The sequence below is a fragment of the Enhydra lutris genome, unplaced genomic scaffold (assembly GCF_002288905.1).
Source record: "Enhydra lutris kenyoni isolate GAN:26980312 unplaced genomic scaffold, ASM228890v2 scaffoldscaffold60, whole genome shotgun sequence".
NCBI lineage: Eukaryota > Metazoa > Chordata > Mammalia > Carnivora > Mustelidae > Enhydra > Enhydra lutris.
In genome coordinates this window covers 9,598,436-9,609,008 of record NW_019154144.1, presented here as the reverse complement: position 1 = coordinate 9,609,008, position 10,573 = coordinate 9,598,436, and the positions used below count along the sequence as shown (strand labels likewise).

General features: G+C 34.3%; 1 protein-coding gene across 1 annotated transcript in view; it reads left to right on the top strand.

Annotated features, from left to right (window-relative positions):
- The first annotated feature begins 324 nt into the window (after window positions 1-324).
- Window positions 325-10,573, top strand: part of LOC111158553 (transient receptor potential cation channel subfamily C member 4) — a 202,419-nt gene continuing 192,170 nt past the window's right edge. Inside the window, exon 1 of the mRNA XM_022520653.1 lies at window positions 325-507. The gene's annotated coding sequence lies outside the window, so the exon portion shown is untranslated. The remainder of the gene's footprint in view (window positions 508-10,573) is intronic.

Here is a 10,573-nt window from a genome sequence, read left to right as displayed (position 1 = left end):
AGCCGGGGACCCAGCGTCAGCGTCCGCCCGCGCGCGGGTCCCGTCCACGGCCACGCAGAGCAGTGCGTGGGACGCGCATCTTCACCCGCGGTCCCTACCCAGCAGGGTCTGTGCGGACCCTGAGTCAGGCAGCCGCCCGGGACGGAGGGCGGGGTATCTTCCTCCGGGCTCATCCGCTGTCAGCCGTGGGAACGCTAACTTTATCCCGAGGGATCGGTGGGGGGGGGGGTGGGCGAAGTTCTCCTCCCCCGGAGCTCACCTCCCCCTCCGGAGCTGCCCCTCCCCCGCCTCCCATGGCACCGCTCTCAGAGCATCCTCACTCCGCCCAGTTCGGTGCCAGTTGCGTGGGCTCTAGCTTCGTGCGTTTTCCTTGGAATGCTCCAAAACTCGGCAGCGACTAAGGAAATCCCATTGGAATTTGCCGGGCGTGCTCTCACCCGGCACAGCACCCGCGCCGCATGTCCTTGGATCGATCGCTCTTCAGCCAGAAAATTGCCAACTTTGCAGGTAAAGAGGGTGTCGCCTCAGAGCTCCATTTGACCGGAGCTGCACCTCGCCTCCTTTCTGGGATCTCGGTTAAGTTTCTCAAGCAGCCTGGGAAGCCGGCTCCCTCTTGGGAGGCGGACATCCCTGGGGGGTTACGAGTTCAAAAGGCTCGGCTGCTTGGTTTCTCTTTAAGGCTCCAGACCGGATTTGTGAAGCTTTTCTGTGGTTGACCTGGGCTGAGCGGGAGTTTGGGGATGCTTCTCAGCCTTTCAGTGCATCCAGCTTTAAAGCAGGGGAGAAGGCGAGGAGTGAACCCCTGGTGTGACTTATATGGTAAACAAAGCAGCTGCAGCCACGCCATGGTGCTGGGGAAGAAGGCTGTTTTTAGCCTTTTATGCGTTTGGGGAAAATGGAGATCTTGGTGGCCCCTGGGCATGCATGAGTGAGCCCTAGACTCTCTGGCACCTAAACTGGGGGAATGAAGAAAGGAAAGTGATCAATTTCCTGTCGATCAATTACACTCTGCGTCATTTTCATTCTCTATCAAGAAGCAGAAACACTTTTATCCGTGTTGCTGGACCAACGCTAGGGATTCCTAGTCCGCTTGGCAACTGAAATTCCAATTAAGCCAATGACCCTGTTTGCTACTTGGGTAAATCACTGAGATTCACAGCACAACTTGTTGTTCCAGCTGTGAACTCAGCTGCCTTTTGTGACTAGAGACTAGAGAATACTGGCAAGGGATGGAAGATTTGGGAGAGATTGAAAAAAGGGAGCTCTTATCTTGTGTCTGTGTTCACTATGTTGTATCCACTGTGATGCACCCTTGTTCACATGGTTTCTTAGAGAGACCCTTCCCATTAAATTCCACAGCTATAAAATGCAGCAGGTTGCTGCTGTTCACTGAGTAAGCACCAAGGCGGGGGAGTGGGAGGAGGCAGAGCAAGGCTTACTTGTTTAATTAGAAAATAAATTTCGAATAGACTTGTAAAACTGAAAAAAAACATATCTTTCGGGTTTCATACAATTTCCGGCTTTTCGATCATTGTAACCACAACAGAACATACTACATTTTTTTTTTTTTTAAGAAAAATGGTTAACTAGGTTTTTTTTTTTTTTTAAATAAAACTATGAATTAGACAATGAGAGTAAGAAAGTGTGGGTGGGTATGTTAAAACATTGAAATCATCATCTCTGTTATGGTTTGCTATTTAAACTGACATTTGTAATACCTACTTCTAGTCACCCGGAGAAGCATCCCAGGAAACATTTCCCCTTAAGTAATGATGGCAAAGAATCGAAATACACGGATAACTAGTACTTCAGATACTAGAATCAAAATTCAGATAAGACATTGTTAAAGAAACACTTAAAAAACTGTACTTATGAATTAGTGCGTTTAAGCCAAATCAGCACATCAGTAGAAGTTAAATGGGCTTTATCAAAGTATTTTATGTAAATGCTTATGTTAATAAAGGTTAGTGCAGGTAGAAAGAAAGCAAGCACTTACACTGCTTATGAATAAGAAAACATAGAGCTGGAGAGCCTTTCAATAGAGCTCTCATCAGAGCTCAGCCATTCTGCAAACTCGCTGTCGTGGAGTGAAGATTTATGCCAAGAAAGTTACCCTCAAAGAGAAACACTAACTCGTTAATGAGACTGATACACAAGAGGTGCTTAATATTTTGAGTGAGTAAATATAATGAATATACCATTAGGTCACTAGACAGTTCAAACAAGGTGAAGCGAAAAGATGTATAATTGCAAATTTAGAAAAGTTCTTCTTCCTCTTAAGAACTTAAAGAAACACGAGCATTCATCAAAGCAGAAAGTATCTAAGCTCAACAGATAGAAGAAATGTCTCTTTAGTAAAACCTTTCAAACATTGACAATGTTTCTAAAAATCTCTGGTTTTGGAAAATAAGGTGTTTTCCATTTACTTGCTTAATGGTTCTCAAAGATTTATAAAAGGTAAAATAGATTTCCATTATATATAAGCTGTAAAATTTTGTAATTTTTATGATATTTATTTTTCTGTTGTAGTTATTCCCAGAAGGTCAAGTTCAAATTCACAGAAAAAAACTGTGAGAAAATGAAAGTTCTCTATGAATTTTATGGTCACTTTGATATTGAAATAGTAAGAGATCAAATAACTTTCCATGTAAGATAACCTTAATTAATTCATACTTTACATAAATAAGAAATATCTGAAACATTGCTATTATTCTTTCTGATTAAGAGAAATTCAAATATCTTATAGATCTTGTTCAGCACACACATTTTAAACTTTGAAACCTAACGTCTGTTATAAGCATGATAAATTTTTGTTGAAGTATAATAATAACCTTTAGGATATGCTGATTAACCCCCTGAATTAAAAATATTTTTATAAATATATTGTTGAGAATATTGGCATATTTTTATAACTGTATGTTTAATTGCCAGGATAATTTATGGCAATTCAGATTACCAACATTACATTCAACAGTTAAAAGCTGATGTAATCTATCTTTTCTAATTACTTCATAGATTGTAACACAAAGATATACACACATCTGTTCAATAGTTAAAATTTTGAATATCAATGCTCAAAAACATGAAAGATTCTATAAATATAGATATACAAAAATTGCTGAACAGTATAGCTAGGACAGTAAAACAGTGGACTGAGTATTTTCTTATGAAAAGATGATTTTTTTTTTTTTAAAGCAAGCTAGGTGACAGGAAATGTAATAAATAATTAAATCTTTCTTTTACAAATTCATTATTGCTAAACATTTTATGAGATCAGATTCTAATGTGCATCTTCACTATCTACCTTGTATTGTCTGGGCTAAGTTGAAGCCAGTGCTCTTCACCTTCTTAATATTTATGGAAAACCTCCCATAAGCATTTTGATTGTTGTTGAAAATGAGATTGAGGAGACAGCTCCCAATAAAAAACTTGTCTTTTCACTTGATATGCCCATCACCTCCCCACCACAAATACACATTACAACCGGTTAATTCAACCCCACTTCCATTGGACAGTTGCTTCTATCTAGTGGTGATGAAAAATTGCTTCAGAACTCTTTCCCGTCCTTATGATTTCTACTTCTCATCCTCCCAGATGCAATGATACCTCAATATTTCAAGAGATTTGAGAATATTTTGCTCAGGGATAGAGTATCATGGCTCTATCTTTTTAATCAGCACAAATATAGACCTGATCTCTGAGAGCATTAGTACTGCCAAAACCACTCTATGATGATTTAGAAAAAGGAATCATTCATTCGCTAAACTGAAAATTAAAGACACATGCTTTGAAAATATACCAATTTAAAACTACGTTGTTCTCTGAAGTAGCCGGTAAATGAAGTGATCTATCTAAATTTTTTACAAATCTCAGTGATCCTTTTGTAAGTTCAGTTTCACTTAAATAGGACACAAAAAAGAGATAACGGTTTCGGTACTGGATCTGCTCTTGTAACTAAAATGTAGATGACATCTCACTAATATTAGTGTATGTTTTGTCTCCATTTAAAAAAACGTTTCCTTTGAAATATAGCAGTGTCATAGAGTAGTGGCTTCTCGAGGAGCAAAAGATGCCGTCTAGGCACAGTTTTACACATATAATTAGAAATGTTAATTAAAACATTAATTTAAAAATATGCCTTGATCGCTTCATCTAGCACACTGCATTCTTTTCAAGAAATGGTGAGTGTAATGAAGTAAATCAGATATGCATTCATTATATTCTGCTTGTCATTTGCTATTGTATTTTTTAAATATGTTGAGAAAGTCAACTTCAGTAATTTCCTTGAACAAATTTCATCAAAAGTTAAAACTTGCTTAAGACAGAAAACAGGAACTATTATGAAAAAAGAAAGGAGAAAAAGAGAGGGGCCAATATTTATGGGTACTTGTGTGCTGGACACTATGCTAGGAACTTTAAAAATAAAACTTTTCCTCTGGTTTATTTTCACATCTACCCTAAGACCCTACCCTAAACATCTACCCTAAAGGTATCATTGCCACTTTTTGAAGAATCTGAAAAGACTAAATTTCTAAAAAATCACAAAGCTGCTTTGTGGCAGAGTCAGGATTTGAACACTCGTCTACTTGATTTTAAAACTGACACTCTTTTTACTTAATTCTTATGGTTCCTAAAATGCAATTAGTACTCTCTTAACAAGATTCATGAATTCATGATATTCCTATAGCTATTTCTTTAATTTTTTGAATGTTTTAACATTGGGACATAACCCCAGTACGAATTATGAAATAATACTCTGTTAACAAAGCTCTAACATGTTCAAAGCAGAGTGGGAGCTAAGCCATTCACCTCCAGCAGGTTCTCAAATTATTTCCTTTCTTCCTCTTGAATATCAGTGTAATATGTATGGGAAGAAAAAAAGGTTTATTTTCATGGATAAAATTTAAGGTTATAATTTTTGTCTCTAAAGAGACATCAGATTACAATTTGTAAATACACAGGTCTCATTCCAAACTTTGAAGCACCTCTAGGCTGTTAATAAAGTATCTTTGTTTATAGAAAATGCAATCATGTTAAGACATGTTAGGTTTATGCTGAATCTTATCGATGGCATATAAAACTTCTAGACAAGTGTTTTGGATTTAATTTTTTTCTGAAATTTTAATCGCCTAATTATTTTTAATGTCCCTTGGTATTTAATCAGGGGAGCTCTCATTCATACATCCCAGAAGGCATCTATCAGCTGGAAACACATTTTAAGAAATTGGCCACTTTTTTTTTTTCCAAAGATATACCTGCAGTTAAAACAAATGTGATTATGTCCAAAGTCCTCTTGACATTGAAGTTTTAATGAAGTTTTAAGAATTTTGTTGAATATGGGTAATGCCATTACAAAAATTAACACTGAAATGGTACCCATTCAGTAGATATTTATTGAATATTAGTAAATGAATAATTGAATAATTAGATGAATGACACACGAACAAATCCTTCATCTTTGCATATTCTGCCAAAGCTCCCTCTGTATATAATAAATTTTCTCTTATTGCCCCCTGTCAAAATGTTCTCCAAGCACTAAAGTCTAGTTCACTATTGCTGATTCCTTCCTGTCTCCAGGTGTTGCAAGTATAAATACAAGCACAACTCTTGTTATATTCTGACTTGCAGGTGTGTAAAGGTCTGTCTCCTGAACTAGACAGTAAACTCCATTAAGAAACATAGAATATGCTCAAAAAATGTGTGAGTTTTTAACTGAATTAGACTGTCATAAATATTATGCTTTTGTCATTGAGCATAGTTAACTTATTTCAGTTTTATACTACTGTAGTTGGCTAAATTTTGAGCATAATAAACGTATAGATATACATAGAAAATATATATACTATATACATAGTATATATAAATAGAATGAAGCCAGCTATAATAATGACATTTCATTTGTGTGATATATTGCATACTGTTATTACTTCCTATGGTACAAAAATAATGAACCACAGTTACTCCGTGGATATAACTTCCAGTCGACTAGTTACTCCATAGTGCTCGCTTTCACAAGGTTTATGTAACTAGTTATTAGTGTGTTTTAGTTCACGTGGTGCTATACCACAGTTCTTCAGGGAGAATTTTTGTCCCATGACACTGTGGGAAGTGTGGTCAAAGTTGAAAGGGGACAGATAGAAGTATTTCTCAGGAATACCTACAGAACTAAAGAAAGCCAGGGACTTCTTCTGAGTGATTATATTCAGCAAATTAAGTTGAGAATTCATGTCAAAGACTTGACAAGTACATAATGTCCAATTGTGGGTGGCATGAGTTTTTTGCTTTTTTTTTTCTTTTGATCTTTTCATTCTACTTCATTGAGAATAAGATTGTTACAAATCAAGGTTTATGAAAAGTGTTCAGATACTTTGCTGCATTTTTCATGTATTTTATCTCTAAATGATAGTGGAGAAACTACACAAACTGGATCCTGGATTATAGTTCATAGCACATTGTACTGTAATTTTCATTTTCACTGTATTTGAGCAATTAGTATTCAGTATATGCTTTTTGAATAGATGAATGGAGTAAAGGAATGCATGGATGATTGGTCTGTTGTCAGCTGCTATGTTCAACCTCTATATTTCAAATGCTGTGCTTTCTAGTACGTGATCACACACCAATATGAAACTCCAAATGAGAGGAGATGAGAGGACAGGCATGACCATAGTGTACATTGAGTAAAGAATGGAGAATCCACTGTACTCCATAAATAGTAGCCATTCCCACTATTTGTGACAGCACAGGTATCATTTTATGTAAAGATCTCCTTCATGCTAGGTGGGATGAAGCTGCCTATCCTGAAGATCACACTGAAAACTACATTTAAATGAACTCTCTTCTGTGATAGTTGTAGTGTGACAAGCACAGTGTTATTGGGTCTTGTTTAATTTAATCTGGAGTCAAACATATCTATATCTTCATTTAAACATAAACCAACATTAAAAACTGACATTTAAGTTCATTAATTATATATAAATTGTAAAATCTAAACTATACATGAGATATACTATATAATAAATATATGATAAATTAATATAAATGTGATATTTTAATACATTTGTTTTTATATGTAATCTATTTTACATATTAGAAACAGAGTGCACACATATCTACATGTGTACAAAATGTACATAACAAAAAAATTGGGGGACTGCTCCTGGGTGATAAGGTCTTAAAGTAATGATCAGAATAATTATCAGAAACCATGAGATACAAATAGTTAGTAGAGTGCAAAGTAGCCCATCAGAGAAAAGTGAAGTTATTTGCCAATATCAGTGTCCCTGTAGCATGGTTAGGTATGTAATGAATGACTTGGAAGGTCATCTAGTTCAAATCTTTTTTTAAGCAAGACTCTCAAATTTTACTAAATAATTTTTATAATATACTACATACATATATAATATTATATATACACAAATATAGGGTATTTTATTGAGGGCTTATTTAATGCATGACAATCACTCTTCTAGATGCTGGAAATACAGAGGCAGATGTTTTCCTGTTTCTTTCAGATTTCAAACAAAGGATTCTTATTAACTTCATTATCATGCTCCAGTATCCCATATTATCTTAGAGACATTGTACTATTTTATTGTTGACTGCTCTTTTCTTAGGAAAATAAAGAACTCACTGAGTAACTAAAAATCTTATTAAAGTTTAATATTTTTAGCCTATACTTGTAATTTAAACAAAATAACATTGGGTCATATTATAAGAAATCCGAATACATCCTCCTAGCCTCAAACTACTATTTTCTTTAAGAATAGGATTTGGGTCTTCCAATTATAAATCTATGTTACATTTGAATAGCGCAATAATGCTTTCCTTTTATATATAGAGAATGTTAAATTACCATTCAAAGACTATGTATTTTAGGAAGTCAGTGGATTCCAAAGTGTTGATGGATTTATGGTAATAGATCCACATGTTATCCAATCTTCCTTAGAACCAATGAAGCAAACATAAAAAGCCTGTTTTAGATCTAGGGATATAGTACCTTGGATGCTCAGCTCTACCTTTTGCCTTAGGACGTAAAAAAATCTTGGCTCAAGATATTCTTGAAATGGTGGTTCCATTCTAGAATCATCTAGAAGTTCTTAGTATCCACTACTAATGTTTCCTAGCTGACTCCTCTGTCTATAGCTGAGAATGTATGAAGACCTAGAAACAGACCGAGTTTCTTATGGTCTGAAATATTTGGAACAAAGAAAGGGACTGGACTAGCTACCTTAATCTTTGATTTAAAAAAAAAAAACAAAACATTTTTTGCAACCCCTTTTTTGCCAGAATTTTTGCTTTCTGAGAGTCTTCATGTGAAATAATCAGAGTGCCTATCTCTAAGCCTCTGAGAACCTCCATAGTTAAGGAGAAAGAAATATTTCTAAAGAACAGTCAAATTTCAGGGTTATTATTGCTCTGTAGGGTATTAAATAGCTTTGTAACTTAAAAAAAAATAAGATATGTCTCTATATATGTGCTGAATAAAAAGAAAATGTTGGCAAAGGAAAAAGACTTATTTGCTTATCTAGTTCATTTCAACCTCACAGTTTAACATTCTGATTTGTAATGTGCAAGGTACTTAACTGAACGGCATACTTTCATTTAGCACTCCAGCACGTTCTTGGAACAAAGTGAACCAGCAAATGATTTTGCCCTTTCATGAATAAAAGAAGGTTTAATGAAAATACATTTCATTATAATAGTATGCTTATGATAAGGAATTTTTCCCAACATACAAAATATCAACAACTTTAACATGAAGAATAAAAGCTTATTTCTATTCTCTTGTACTTAGCAATGAACCACTAAAAGCAGAATTTAAAACATAACTTTCTAATATACTTAAATACTTTCTTGCTAGTTATTATACTGCTGAATTGAAATATTGGGTACAGTTAAAAATCGGAAATTGCCCCCTTTAAGGTTAGTAGTTAATTGTAATAATTTTTGGCATCTGTTTTATGTTATAATATTTCAGCCTCTGATTTTATTTTTTTAGCCTCTGGTTTTTTATAATATAAATATTTGTGAAGTAAAAATAGAGACAGAGGACAATCTGAGAGGTAAACAATTTGAATATTTGAAATAATCCATTGTTGAATAATCTAGTGTATTTGAAACATAATTTTTATTCATTTCAGTTTATTTAAAGAAAGCTATTTGAAAGCTGAGCTACATTCTTACTATGCTCCTGGTCTTGAGACTCAAAATAAAATCTCATCTGTAAAAATATACCAGGATTGTGTGTCAAATATTTAATGTAATTAAAGAGAATCTCTAACTATTCATAAAAGCATTAGTTTTTAGAAGTGTTTTAAGGTCTGCCAGAATTTATTTTGATTGTTTATTTTAATCAAAATGAAATGGATATACAAGTATGGCAAAGACAGTGGCTGCACAAAGAGTTTCATACACTCTTTGGTTCATTTCCAATGCAACATTCAGTCGTCATTATTGTTTGTACTTCAGTTCTCTACCAACAGATGGGCTTCCTGTTTGAGGCTGCACCCTCATGGACAGGAGGCTTATGACAGAGGAGTTGCCATATACAAATTCACAATCCCTGCTGGTTCACACAGACCAGGGTGCTTCCATATATAGATGGCGAGTATGATGAACATTTTTTTTTTCTGAACATGTACAAAATTGTGGTAATATCCTTATTCATGATTGAATTATGACTTATGATAAAACACCATTAATTGTCTTTTTTCTTTAGGTTAGAGATAGAGGTTTCTTTCTAATATATTTAAGAAAATTTGATATTAGGAAGGATTTAAGCAAAAGCTTTTTAAGGAAGGAGATTTCATATTGTCACATTCTCTCTTGATAAATAGAGAAAGGCACAAGGAATTTAATCTAGTGTGTTTAAGAAAAAGGAGTAATTGCATTCTCTGTTCTTTTATGAGGAGAAAATCCTTACATAATTGGTGCTGGGATTTTTTAGCCATTTTTTTTTTTTTTTTGGTTTACACTAAAATGAATGTTCACTATAAATTTAAGAATAAATAGTAACAATAGTTACTATATGAATATTTTCAAATGTCTTTTGTGAAACATCAAAATACTTAACACATGTGGTTGATTCATTAATCATAGATAATCATTTATTTTAAAAAGAATTTAACATTTTAATTTTAAATCATGTAACAAATACTTTTATTTCTTAAAATTTTTAGCAGTACTTTGAAAGTATTTACCAATTATTTGAAATATAAATGTAAGACCAAACACTATAAAATATTTATCTGACTTTTGATGAACTGTTGTCTTTGTTTCTTGCCCTAGAGTGAGGGAGAGTGTATTTATCTTTAATTAAAATAAAATATGCATATGCTTTTGGGGGCTAGGGAGGCTCAGCTGGATAAACTTATTTTCTCTTCTTTCCAAGAATAATTATAAATCTATTTTATTTTCGGTTTTAGTTTTCTCTTTTATTTTTATAATTGCATATATTGCACCTGCTACTTTTGGATGCCCTCTCTTCCTTCTGTGGAGAACCAAGAGTTCTCATTGGCATGTTTAGTGTCAGTATGTTGGCAATAAATTTTTTCAGTCTTTGATTGAAAAT